This window comes from Cricetulus griseus, chromosome X (assembly GCF_003668045.3).
Source record: "Cricetulus griseus strain 17A/GY chromosome X, alternate assembly CriGri-PICRH-1.0, whole genome shotgun sequence".
In the NCBI taxonomy this organism is placed as follows: domain Eukaryota; kingdom Metazoa; phylum Chordata; class Mammalia; order Rodentia; family Cricetidae; genus Cricetulus; species Cricetulus griseus.
In genome coordinates, this window is record NC_048604.1 from 91,413,645 (window position 1) to 91,424,895 (window position 11,251).

An 11,251-nucleotide genomic window follows, 5' to 3' on the forward strand; every position below is an offset into this window, starting at 1 on the left:
TCAACATAGTAAAAATGACAATCTTACTAAAAGCAATCTACAGATTCAATGCAATTTCCATAAAATCCCAACACAAACAATTCTTCACAGTCCTTGAAAGAACAGTACTCAACTTCATATGCAAAAACAAAAAAGCCAGAAGAGCTAAAAAACAATCTTGTACAATAAAGGAACTTCTAGAGGCATCACCATCCCTGACTTCAAACTCTACTATAGAATTATAGTAAATTATAGTAAAAAACAACAAAAAAACAGCTTGGTATTGGCATAAAAATAGACACTTGGACCAATTGAAAACCATGACACTAATCCACATAACTATAATCACATGATTTTTGACAAAGAAGCCAAAATGGTAATATGGAAAAAAGCATCTTCAACAAATGGTGCTGGCATAATTAGATATCAACTGTCAACCTGTAGAAGATTGCAAATAGATCCAAATATATCACCATGCAAAAAACTCAAGTCCAAGTGGATAAAAGACATTAAGATGAATCCAGTTACATTGAACCTGATAGAAGAGAAATTGGGAAGTACCCTTTTACACATCGGCACAGGAGACCATTCCTAAATACAACACCAGTATAGAGACACTGAGGGAAATAATCAATAAATGGGACCTCCTGAAACTGAAAATCTTCTCTAAGGTAAAGGACACAGTAAATAAGACAAATTGACCTCCTAAAGAAAGGGAAAAAAGATCTTTACCAACCCACATCTGACAGAGGGCTGATCTCCAAAGTGTATAAAGAACTCAAAAAATTAGACATGAAAATACAAAATAACCAAATTGAAAAATGAGGTACACAGTAAAAAAGGCAAACATGGTATTTACTCACTCATATACAGATTTTAGACATAGAGCAAAGGATTACCAGCCTACAATCCACACTGCCAGAGAAGCTAGGAAACAAGGAGGACTCTAAGAGAGACATACAATGTCCCTCAGAGAAGGCGAAAGGTACAAGATTTCCTATGCTAATTGGGAACATGGGGGAGGGGAGAGGGAGTTAGGAGAAAGAGAATGATAGAATAGGAGGGGAGAGGAGGACATGAGGGAGCAGGAAGACTGAGTCAGGTGAAGAATATAGGAGCACAAGAGAAGAGATACCATAATAGAGGGAGCCAGTATAGGTTTAAAGAGAAATCTGGCACCAGCGAAATGTCCAGAGATCTAAAAGGATGGAGAGGCTACCTTAAATGTCTTTCTCTGATAATGAGATTGATGACTACCTTAAATGCCATCCTAGAGCCTTTATCCGGTAGCTAATGGAAGGAGAAGCAGACACACACAGCTAAACACTAAGCTGAACTCCTAGAATCGAGTTGTAGAGAGGGAGGAGTGATGAGCAAAGGGGTCAATACCATGCTCGAGAGACCCACAGAAACAGTTTTTCTGAAGAAGGGGGAGCTCATGGACCCTAGACTGACAGCTGAGAAACCAGTATAGGACTGTTCCAGACCCCCTGAATATGGATGTTAGTTTGGAGGTCTGAGCAATCTTTGGGGCCTCTGGTAGAATATCAGTGTTTATCCCTAGTACACAAATGGACGTTGGGAGCCCACTCCACATAGAGGGATAGTCTCTCAGCCTAGGCACATGGGAAGGGTCTAGACCCTGCTTCAGATGATATGACAGACTTTGAAAATCCCCATGTAAGGCCTTACCCTCCCTGGGCAGCAGAAAGGGCATGGGATAGGGGGTCTTCGGTGGGTGCATGGGAGGAGAGGAGGGAGAGGTAACTGGGATTGACATGTAAAACAAGTTTGTTTTTAATTTAAAGAAAAAACTCAGGCAGCAATTCTGAAACAATCCTGGATGGTGAGCCCAGCTTGCCAGTGCAGGTTAGAGGCTATGTCCACATCCATGTTCAGCAGATATCAGACTGTGAAAAAGACTTAGAAGAAGATGAGTTGTAGAAAGAAGCACATTCAATTCTAGATCCAGTTAAGGTGTCAGCCTGAAAACTTGTACAGGGTGTTTTCTGCAACCCTGGGTCCATTCTACAATCCATCATTTTTGCCCACTGCTGTGTGTTCAGTTATATGAGAATTTGATTCTTTTAATGCAGTTGCATGTGCTTTTCTTTGTATAACCAACCTAGTATGTGAAGTAAGTGAGTGCATGGAATTAAAGAGAAGAGTAACTCATGGGGGGAAAAAGAAAAATTGCCTACAATGCTAAACAGAGAAGTCTCACCAGAAGAATCTCAAATGGCCAAAAGACATTTAAGGAAGTGCTCAACATCCTTAATCATCAGGGAAATGCAAATTGAAATGACTTTGAAATGCCATCTTGCACCTGTCAGAATGGCTAAGATAAAAAATACTAAGGACAGCTTATGCTGGAGAGGATGTAGAGTCAGAGAAACACTTGTCCACTGCTGGTGGGAGTGCAAACTTGTACAGTCATTTTGGAAATCAGTATGGCTGTTTCTCAGAAAGCTGGGAATCAATCTACCTCAAGACCAAGCAATACCACACTTGGGCATATACCCAAATGATACCACAGGGACATTGCTCAACAATGTTCATAGCAACATTATTTTTATAGCCATAATATGGAAACAATCTAGATTCCCCTCCACTGAAGAATGGATAAAGAAAATGTGGTGCATTACACAGTGGAATATGACTCAGCTATAAAAAGCAATGACCTCATGAAATTTTCAGTCAAATGGATAGAGCTGGAATAAATATCCTGAGTGAGTTAATAGACTCAGAATAACAAAAATGGTTACCCACTCATAAGTAGATAAGGATAAGCATACTACAACCCACAGCTCCAGAGAAGCTAGATAATAATAATAAGAGGGACACGGGGAGTCATTATGGGGATATCGAGAAACCTGGTGCTAGGGGAATTCCCAAGAATCAATAAGGATGACTGCAGCTAAAACTAGCAATATAGGAGAGGGTTCTAGATTTGGCCTTCCCCTGTAGTCAGATTGGTGAGTACCCCAACTATCATCGTATAGTCATCTTCCAGTAATTGATGGAACCAGAAGCAGAGATCCATAACCAAGCACCAGACTTAGCTCCCGGAATCCAACTGAAGAGAGGGAGGAAGAAATATATGAACAAGGGAGGTAAAGATCATTAAGGCGAAATCTACAGACACAGCTGAACCAAGCTTATGGAAACTCATGAATCCTAGACAGACAGCTGTGGAGCCTCCATGGGACTGAACTATGCCTTCTGTATGTATGAGGCAATTGTGTAGCTTGGTTTATTTGAGGGGCCCCTGAAGGTAGTACTATGGACTATCCCTGGTACATGGGCTAGCTTGTTGGAGTCCATTTCCTATGGTTGGATGCCATGGTCAGCCTTAATGCAGGATTGAGGGGTCTGGTCGTGCCCCAACTTAATATTGACTTTGTTGATTCCCCAAGGGAGGCCTTACTTGTTGGGGGGAGTGGATAGAAGTTGGGAACGGGGAGTTAAGTGGGGCTGGAGGAGTGGTGGGAAGGAAAATTGTGGTTGGAATGTAAAATGAATTAAAAAAAACAAAAAGAAAGTAGAAAAAAATCTTATTTGGAGCCTGTACCTTACAAGCATTTTGAAGAAGCAATATCATGATCTCTATCACTGGATTTCAAACAGGATCCATGATGCTTAGAGAATTGGTGTTAAACCATAGCTATTACAGAGAGACCTGTGAAGGAATGGTGAAGACATACATGTGGAATCAAGGAAACTGACAGAGTGTAGGTTTATATGTATGTGTGTAAGACATTTGAGTATGTTTTGTTTTAGTGGCTATTTAGGGTAGTCAAGCCAATTAAGATCACTTCTTAAGATATCCATGTTAGAGATCCTCATGAAACTCATGTGTAATTTTACAAATTTCATATGAACAAATTTTTGTGTAAAAGATTATTCTCAAAGGGTCCTCAAAAAATTAAAGTTTTAGTTTAGAATCTCAGTGTCAATGATTGAGAATTTGCAAAGGAATAATAATTTACTGTATTCCAATTTTCCAAATTCACTATCTTCTATGATACTATGTTGCAACTGACAAAAACATACATTTTTAAAACTAGGTAAAAATCAGCTCATGATAAAGGACATGAATCTGTAACATCTTGCTTGAGAATGAGCCATTTGTAAAATTTCTTGTGGATGACTCAAGAAGATCACTTACTAATCTAGAATTTTACCATAATTTTTGAAAGAAAGAGACATTGCAAAAGAAACAAAATCCAGAATTACTCATTTTCTCTGTTATATTTATACTTATTTTCTATTTTGAATTAAATGGTACAAAAATCCAAAGAATAGAATAGAAATGATTAAAAAAATAAAACAAACCTTTTTCTATATAAAGACAATGGCCTGCCTACCCCTATAAATGAGTGGGTCTCCAAAGATATCTACAACAGTACAGGAAAGGTGTGGGCAGATAGTAACCATGTAATTACAGATTTGATAATTTTTTTTACTATTTTTTATTAGTTCAAATCAGGAACAAGCTTGCTTCACATGTCAATCCCTACTTCTCTCTCCCCTCTTCCCCAGCCATCCCTCCAAACCCCCCATTTGCCCCCACCCCATCACTCTCCACTCCCCAGGGAGAGTGAGGCACTCCACATGTGTCCTCCTCAAGTCCACCACATCATCTGGGCCAGGTCTAGGCCCTCCCACATGTGTCCAGGCCTAGAGAGCATCGCTGGATGGGCTCTCAAAGTCCTTTCTTACAACAGGGAAAAATACTGATCCACTACCAGGGGCCCCATAGAGTGCAGAGGCTTCCTCATTGACATCCATGGTCAGAGGTCTTGATCAGTGTTGTGCTGGCCTCCCAGACAGCAGTCTGTGGTCCATGTGCTCCCCCTTGTCCAGGCCAGCATTTTCTGTGGGTTTCACCAGCCTGTTCCCAACTGTTTGATCATCATTCCTCCCTCTCTGCAACTGGGTTCCAGAGTTCAGTTCAGTGTATACCTGTGGGTGTCTGCCTGTGCTTCCATCAGCCACTGGGTGAGGGCTCTAGGATGGCATATAAAGTAGACATGGGTCTCATTATAGGGGAAGGGCCTTTAGAGTATCCTCTCCACCATTGCCTAGATTGTCAGTTGGTATCATCCTTGTAGATCACTGGAAATCTCCTTAGTGCCAGATCTCTCCTCGGACCTATAATGGCTTCCTCTGTTATGGTATCTCTCATCCTACTCTGCTCTATTCTTCCCCGACTCAACATTTCTGCTCCTGCATTTCCTCCACTACCTTCCTCTTCTCCTCCTCTCATTCTGCCTGCTCCCTCTCCCCTACCCTCATACTCCAAATTACCTTAGGAGATCCTGGCCCTTCCCATTCTCTGGGGTCCATGCATTTATCTATTATAATTCTTCATGTTTCCTAGTTCCTTTGGCAATAAGAATTGTAGGCTGGTAATCATTTGCGCTGTGTCTAAAATTCATGTATGAGTGAGTACATACCATGTTTGCCTTTTTGTGATTGGGTTACCTCACTCAGGATGGTTTCTTCTAGTTCCATCCATTTGCCTGGGAATTTCAAGATTCCATTGCTTATTTTCTGCTGAGTAGTACTCCATTGTATAAATGCATCATATTTTCTCTATCCATTCTTCAGTTGAGGGGCATCTAGATTGCTTCCAGGATCTGGCTATTACAAACAATGATGCTATGAACATGGTGGAACATATGTCCTTGTTGTATGAACATGCATTATTTGGGTATATGCCCAAGAGAGGAATTGGTGGATCTTGAGGTAAACTGATTCCCATTTTTCGGAGCAACCGCCATACTGACTTCCAAAGTGGTCTTACAGGTTTGCACACCCACCAGCAATGGAGGAGTGTTCCTTTTTCTCCACATCCTCTCCAGCATAGATTGTCATTGGTGTTTTTGATTTTAGCCATTCTGGCAGGTGTAAGATGGTATCTCAGAGTTTTTTTGATTTTCATTTCTCTGACAGCCAAGGATTTTGATCACTATCTTAAGTGTCTTTCAGCCATTTCAGATTATGCTGTTGAGAATTCTCTATTTAGTTCTGCACCCCACTTTTTAAAAAATTTTTATTTGAATTACAAACAAGATTGAATTACATAACAATCCCAGTTCCCTTCTCCCTCCCCTACTCCCCTATCACCACCCCAACTAAAACCCTACCTATATAGCATATTCTTTCTACTAATCTCAACCTGACTCAACCTTTCTGCTCCCTCATGAACTCTGCATCCTTCCTCTTCTTCCCTTCTCATTCTGCTAGCTCCCTTCCCCCTCTTCCCATGCTCTCAATTTGCTCAGGGGATTGTGACCCTTTCCCCTTCCCCAGGGTACAATGTTTGTCTCTTTTAGGGTCCTCCTTGTTTATTAGTTTCTCTGGCAGTGTGGATTGTAGGCTGATAATCCCTTACTCTATGTCTAAAATCCACATATGAGTGAGTACATATCATGTTTGTCTTTTTGTAACTGGGTTACCTCGCTCAAAATAGTTTCTTCTAGTTCCATCCATTTTCCTTCAAATTTCAAGATTCCATTGTTATTTCTGCTGAGTAGTATTCCATTGTGTAAATGTACTACATTTTCTCTATCCATTCTTTGGTTGAGGGACATCTAGGCTGCTTCCAGTTTCTGGCTATTATAAATAGTATTGCTATGAACATCGTTGAACACATGTCTTTGTTGTATGAATGTGCTTCCTTTGGGTATATGCCTAGGAGTGGAATTGCTGGATCTTGTGGTAGACTCATTCCCATTTTCTTGAGGAGTCACCATACTGATATCCAAAGTGGCTGTACAAGTTGGCACTCCCTCCAGCAGTGGAGAAGTGGTCCCCTTTCTCCCTGACTTCTCCAGCATAAACTATCATTGGTGTTTTTGATTTTAGCCATTCTGACAGGAGTAAGATGGTATCTCAGAGTTGTTTTGATTTTCCTTTCCCTGATGGCTAAGGATGTTGAACACTTTCTTAAGTGTCTTTCAGCCATTTTAGATTCCTCTATTGAAAACTGTCTAATTAGTTCTGTACCCCACTTTTTAATTGGATTGTTTGGTGTTTTGGAGACTAGCTTCTTGAGTTCTTTGTATATTTTGGGGATAGGGGCTCTGTCAGATGTGGGGTTGGTTAATATCTTTTCCCAGTCTGTGGGCTGACGTTTTGCCTTGCTGACTGTGTCCTTTGCCTTACAGAAGCTTCTCAGTTTCAGGAGGTCCCATTTATTAATGGTTGTTCTCAGTGTCTGTGCTAAAGGTGTTATGTTCAGGAGGCAGTTTCATGTACCAATTAATTCAAGGGTATTTCCCACTTTATCTCCTAATAAATTCAGTGTGGCTGGGTTTATGTTTTTGAGTTAATCTTGTATCCTGCCACTTTGCTGAAGGTGTTTATCAGCTGTAGGAGTTCCCTGGTAGAGTTTTTCAGGTCACTTATATAGACTATCATATCATCTGCAAATAGTGAGAGTTTGAGTTCTTCCTTTCAGATTTGTATTCCCTTGATCTCCTTTAGTTGTCTTATTGCTCTATCTAGAGCTTCAAGTACAATATTGAAGAGGTATGGAGAGAGTGGATATCCTTGTCTTGTACCTGATTTTAGAGGAATTGCATTGAGCTTCTCTCCATTTAATTCGATGTTGGCTGTCGGCTTGCTGTATTTTGCTTTTATTATGTTGAGGTATGTTCCTCTTATCCCTGATTTCTCCAAGGACCTTTATCATGAAGGATTGTTGGATTTTGTCAAAGGCTTTTTCAGCATCTGTTAGAATTCTGCAGTGAAGCCTTCTGGCCCTGGGATTCTTTTGGTTGGGAGGCTTTTGATGACAGGTTGTATTTCATTAGGGGTTATAGGTCTATTTAAACTGCTTATCTGCTCTTGGTTTAATTTTGGTAAGTGATGTCTATCCAGGAAATTGTCCATTTCCTTTAGATTTTTGAATTTTTTTGAGTACAGGTTTTCAAAGTATGACCTGATGATTCTCTAGATTTCCTCAGTGTCTGTAGTTATATCCCCCTTTTTGTTTCCGATTTTGTTAATTAGCGTGCTCTTTCTCTCTGCCTTTTGTTTAGTTTGGATAGAGGTTTTTCTATCTTGTTGATCTTCTCAAAGAACCAACTCTATAAGAGCTAACTAACTTCTGGTTCCCTTTCACTGCTGAGTTTTAGATGGAAGAGATAATTCTGAGTACATCATATTTTTATTTATGTTTTTCACTAAATGTTTTCTGAAATCTGTATATGGAAAAAAAACAATTGAGAAATGTTGATTGGATGATATTCAACAATGTAGATTTATGCTTTGTCAAATAATTTCATCTTTCTCTTTTCCATGCATTCTCCTTCCTTCAAAATAAAATGCAAAATGTTTCTGCCCTTGGTCTTGTCCTCCTCAACATTTTAATGATATGTATAATGACACAGAAGGTGTATTATCAAATTTGCAGATGACATAAAGCTTGGAGCAATAGCTAATACACTGAGTAACTGAGTCTTAATTTAAAATGATGTTGACAGGCTAGAACTCTAGCCAAAGCTAACAGGATGAAATTTAATGTTTATAAACGTTAAATCTTATATATAGGTTCAAAAACATCTGTACAATACTGGATGGGAGAACATTTGGCTTACAAGCCATTTCTTTGAAAAATTGGCAACTGTTTTCTGACTATAAAGTAAGCTTCCAGTTTCCACTGATATAATGCCATTTGCTGATAAAAAATTTGTTAGAGCCCTACTGTTTTCCACTTATATTTATGATTTTACTTAACTCTTATGACAGCTCTCTACCAGTTTTACACACACACACATACACACACACACACACTCGAGGAAACCAATGGAATTATTTTTGTATGCTGCTGCTAAGTTGCTAGATGCTCAATTCAGCTCCTTTGTTTCCACATTCAGTGTACCAATATATCAGCAACTTTACAAAAATGTGCACTACTCAGGTATTATCCAACACCTGCTGAATCAAAATTTGAAGAATTTTGTTTTTATCATATTGCCAATTTTAAAAATAGAATTGAAATATAACCAAGAATCCCATACCTTGTGGAGGGATACCTTGTTGAGCGTAGATACAAGACAAAGGGTCTTGATCCTGCCACAACATGATGTACTAGACTTTGTTGACTCCCCATGTTAGGCCTCACCCTCTCTGAAGAGTGGATGTGGGGGTGAGAAAGTGGGGGGAGAGCAGGAGGGAAAACTGGGATTGGTATATAACATTCAAAACAGGTTGTTTTAAAAAGAAAGAAAAACAGAAATATAACCAAAAAGAGGCAAGGGTCCTGGGTTAGGGTGTATGGTGGTGGTCTTGTTTGCATGCTAAAATTTGAGAAACATTGCTGAGTATCACCCTAGCCTCAAGTTACTGAAATGAATCAAGAGTGACATATCATTTGAGGAGACTAGGTGTCTGAACTGTGGTTTGAGCAGGTGCCACAGGATATGATTTTTGACAGGCCTTTCACTTAGACCACTCCATAGGAGCAAAACACAGGCAGATATATCCTATTTGTTTTATTTTTTATAGTTTGGAAAAGACTATCTGTAGTGATGTTTGGGGAAGGAACTAAGCCCTAAGATCATAGGAGAGGCTGAGGTAGGGAAGGGGAGGAAAGGAGAGAGGGGAAACTGTGATTAGGTTGTAAGTAAATGAAAATTTTTAATTAATAAAAAAAAGAATGAAAAAAGATTACTGTTCAGAACAAAAAAACAATGTGGCTTCTCCAAGGAGTCAACAACCCATTTGTGTGGTACATAGTAAATTATATGTATTGGTAATATGCATGTTAGTAAACATATGCAAATATTATTTTAGGAAATTGTAGGCACTCTCTTGGCGATAGACAGGAAGATGGAGAAGCAGATACTTTAGTTCTTGAGGTCAAGTGATCAAAGATGTTTAATCTAAAATGATTTATCCTAACTTATGAGGGACTGCCAGTAATAAGAAGATAAAAGGAAAAATGCCAGTCAAACTGTAGAATAATGCAAAACTTTCAGGTAAATAGTGAGCATGCCATGATTTGGGCTAGTCCCATATACACCATACTTAGAGTGAAATAGCTAGATGTTCAAAGATAAATTTTCATGCATGCACTTTAGAGGACTTTCCTACTGTTTCCTTTCCAACAAATTAATTAGTAGTATGGGAGAGATAACTCATCTTAAAGTATTTCAAGAGAAATGCATAAGTAAAGGATAAGCATGGTGGAACTCATTGACCCCAGACTGATTGCTGGGAAACCAGCATAGGACTGTTCCAGACCCCCTGAATGTAGGTGTCAGTTTGGAAGTCTAGTTAATCTATGGGTTCTCTGGTAGTGGATCAGTATTTATCCTTAGTACACAAATAGACTTTGGGAGCCCATTCCACACAGAGGGATGCTCTCTCAGCCTAGACACATGGGGGCGAGGTTCTAGGCCCTGCTCCAAATGATATGACAGACTTTGAAGATACCCCATGGAAGGCTTAACCCTCCCTGGGGAGCAGAAAGGGGAAGGGATGGGGGTTATTGGTGGCTGGGGAGGAGGTGAGGGAGAGGGAACTGGGGTTGACATGTAAAACAAGCTTGTTTCTAATTTAAATTTAAAAAACTTTACTTAAAAATTAGCAAAAAAAAAAAAAGAACAATTAACTTAGCTCAAAAAAAAAAGCTTAGCACGGATGTCCCCAAGTCCTATCAATCTCTATGAGATACAGACTGAAAATAAAGACTATCTTACTGTTTATAGATTTAAAAATACTATTTTGTTTTTTATCATTAAAATTCTCCCTATAAAATAAAATTCCAAATAAAAACATTTTCTTAGTCTCTCTCTTTCTGTTCTTTTATTTTAAATCCTCCCCATATTCACATTCGGTTTTATATATGCATGTATAAGTCAATAACAGGGACAATTTTGGCTATTACTGAAAGAATGTATTAGCGAAATTATAAATAAACCCTAACAGCCTGCAGTTATCTGCAGATGATTGTCTAGTATGAGGATGGGTCTATTCTTTTTCTGTGCCACTCTCAGCTATAGTGGCAGGTTGAAACAGTAACTGATCAGTTACCATGGTTTCCACTGGAGGCAATGTAGCATGTAATTATTGCATACAGCTATCATTACTAAATTCTGTATGGTATCTGATATAATTCAATAAATAATTGGATTCATAATTCTAGGATGGTGCAACTGCTGACAGAGGACCATCTTAAGGAAAATTGCTTATTTTTTGTACAGCTTACATATTGAGGGTATTGATAAATAAATAAAATTTCCTGGTCAGTTTAATT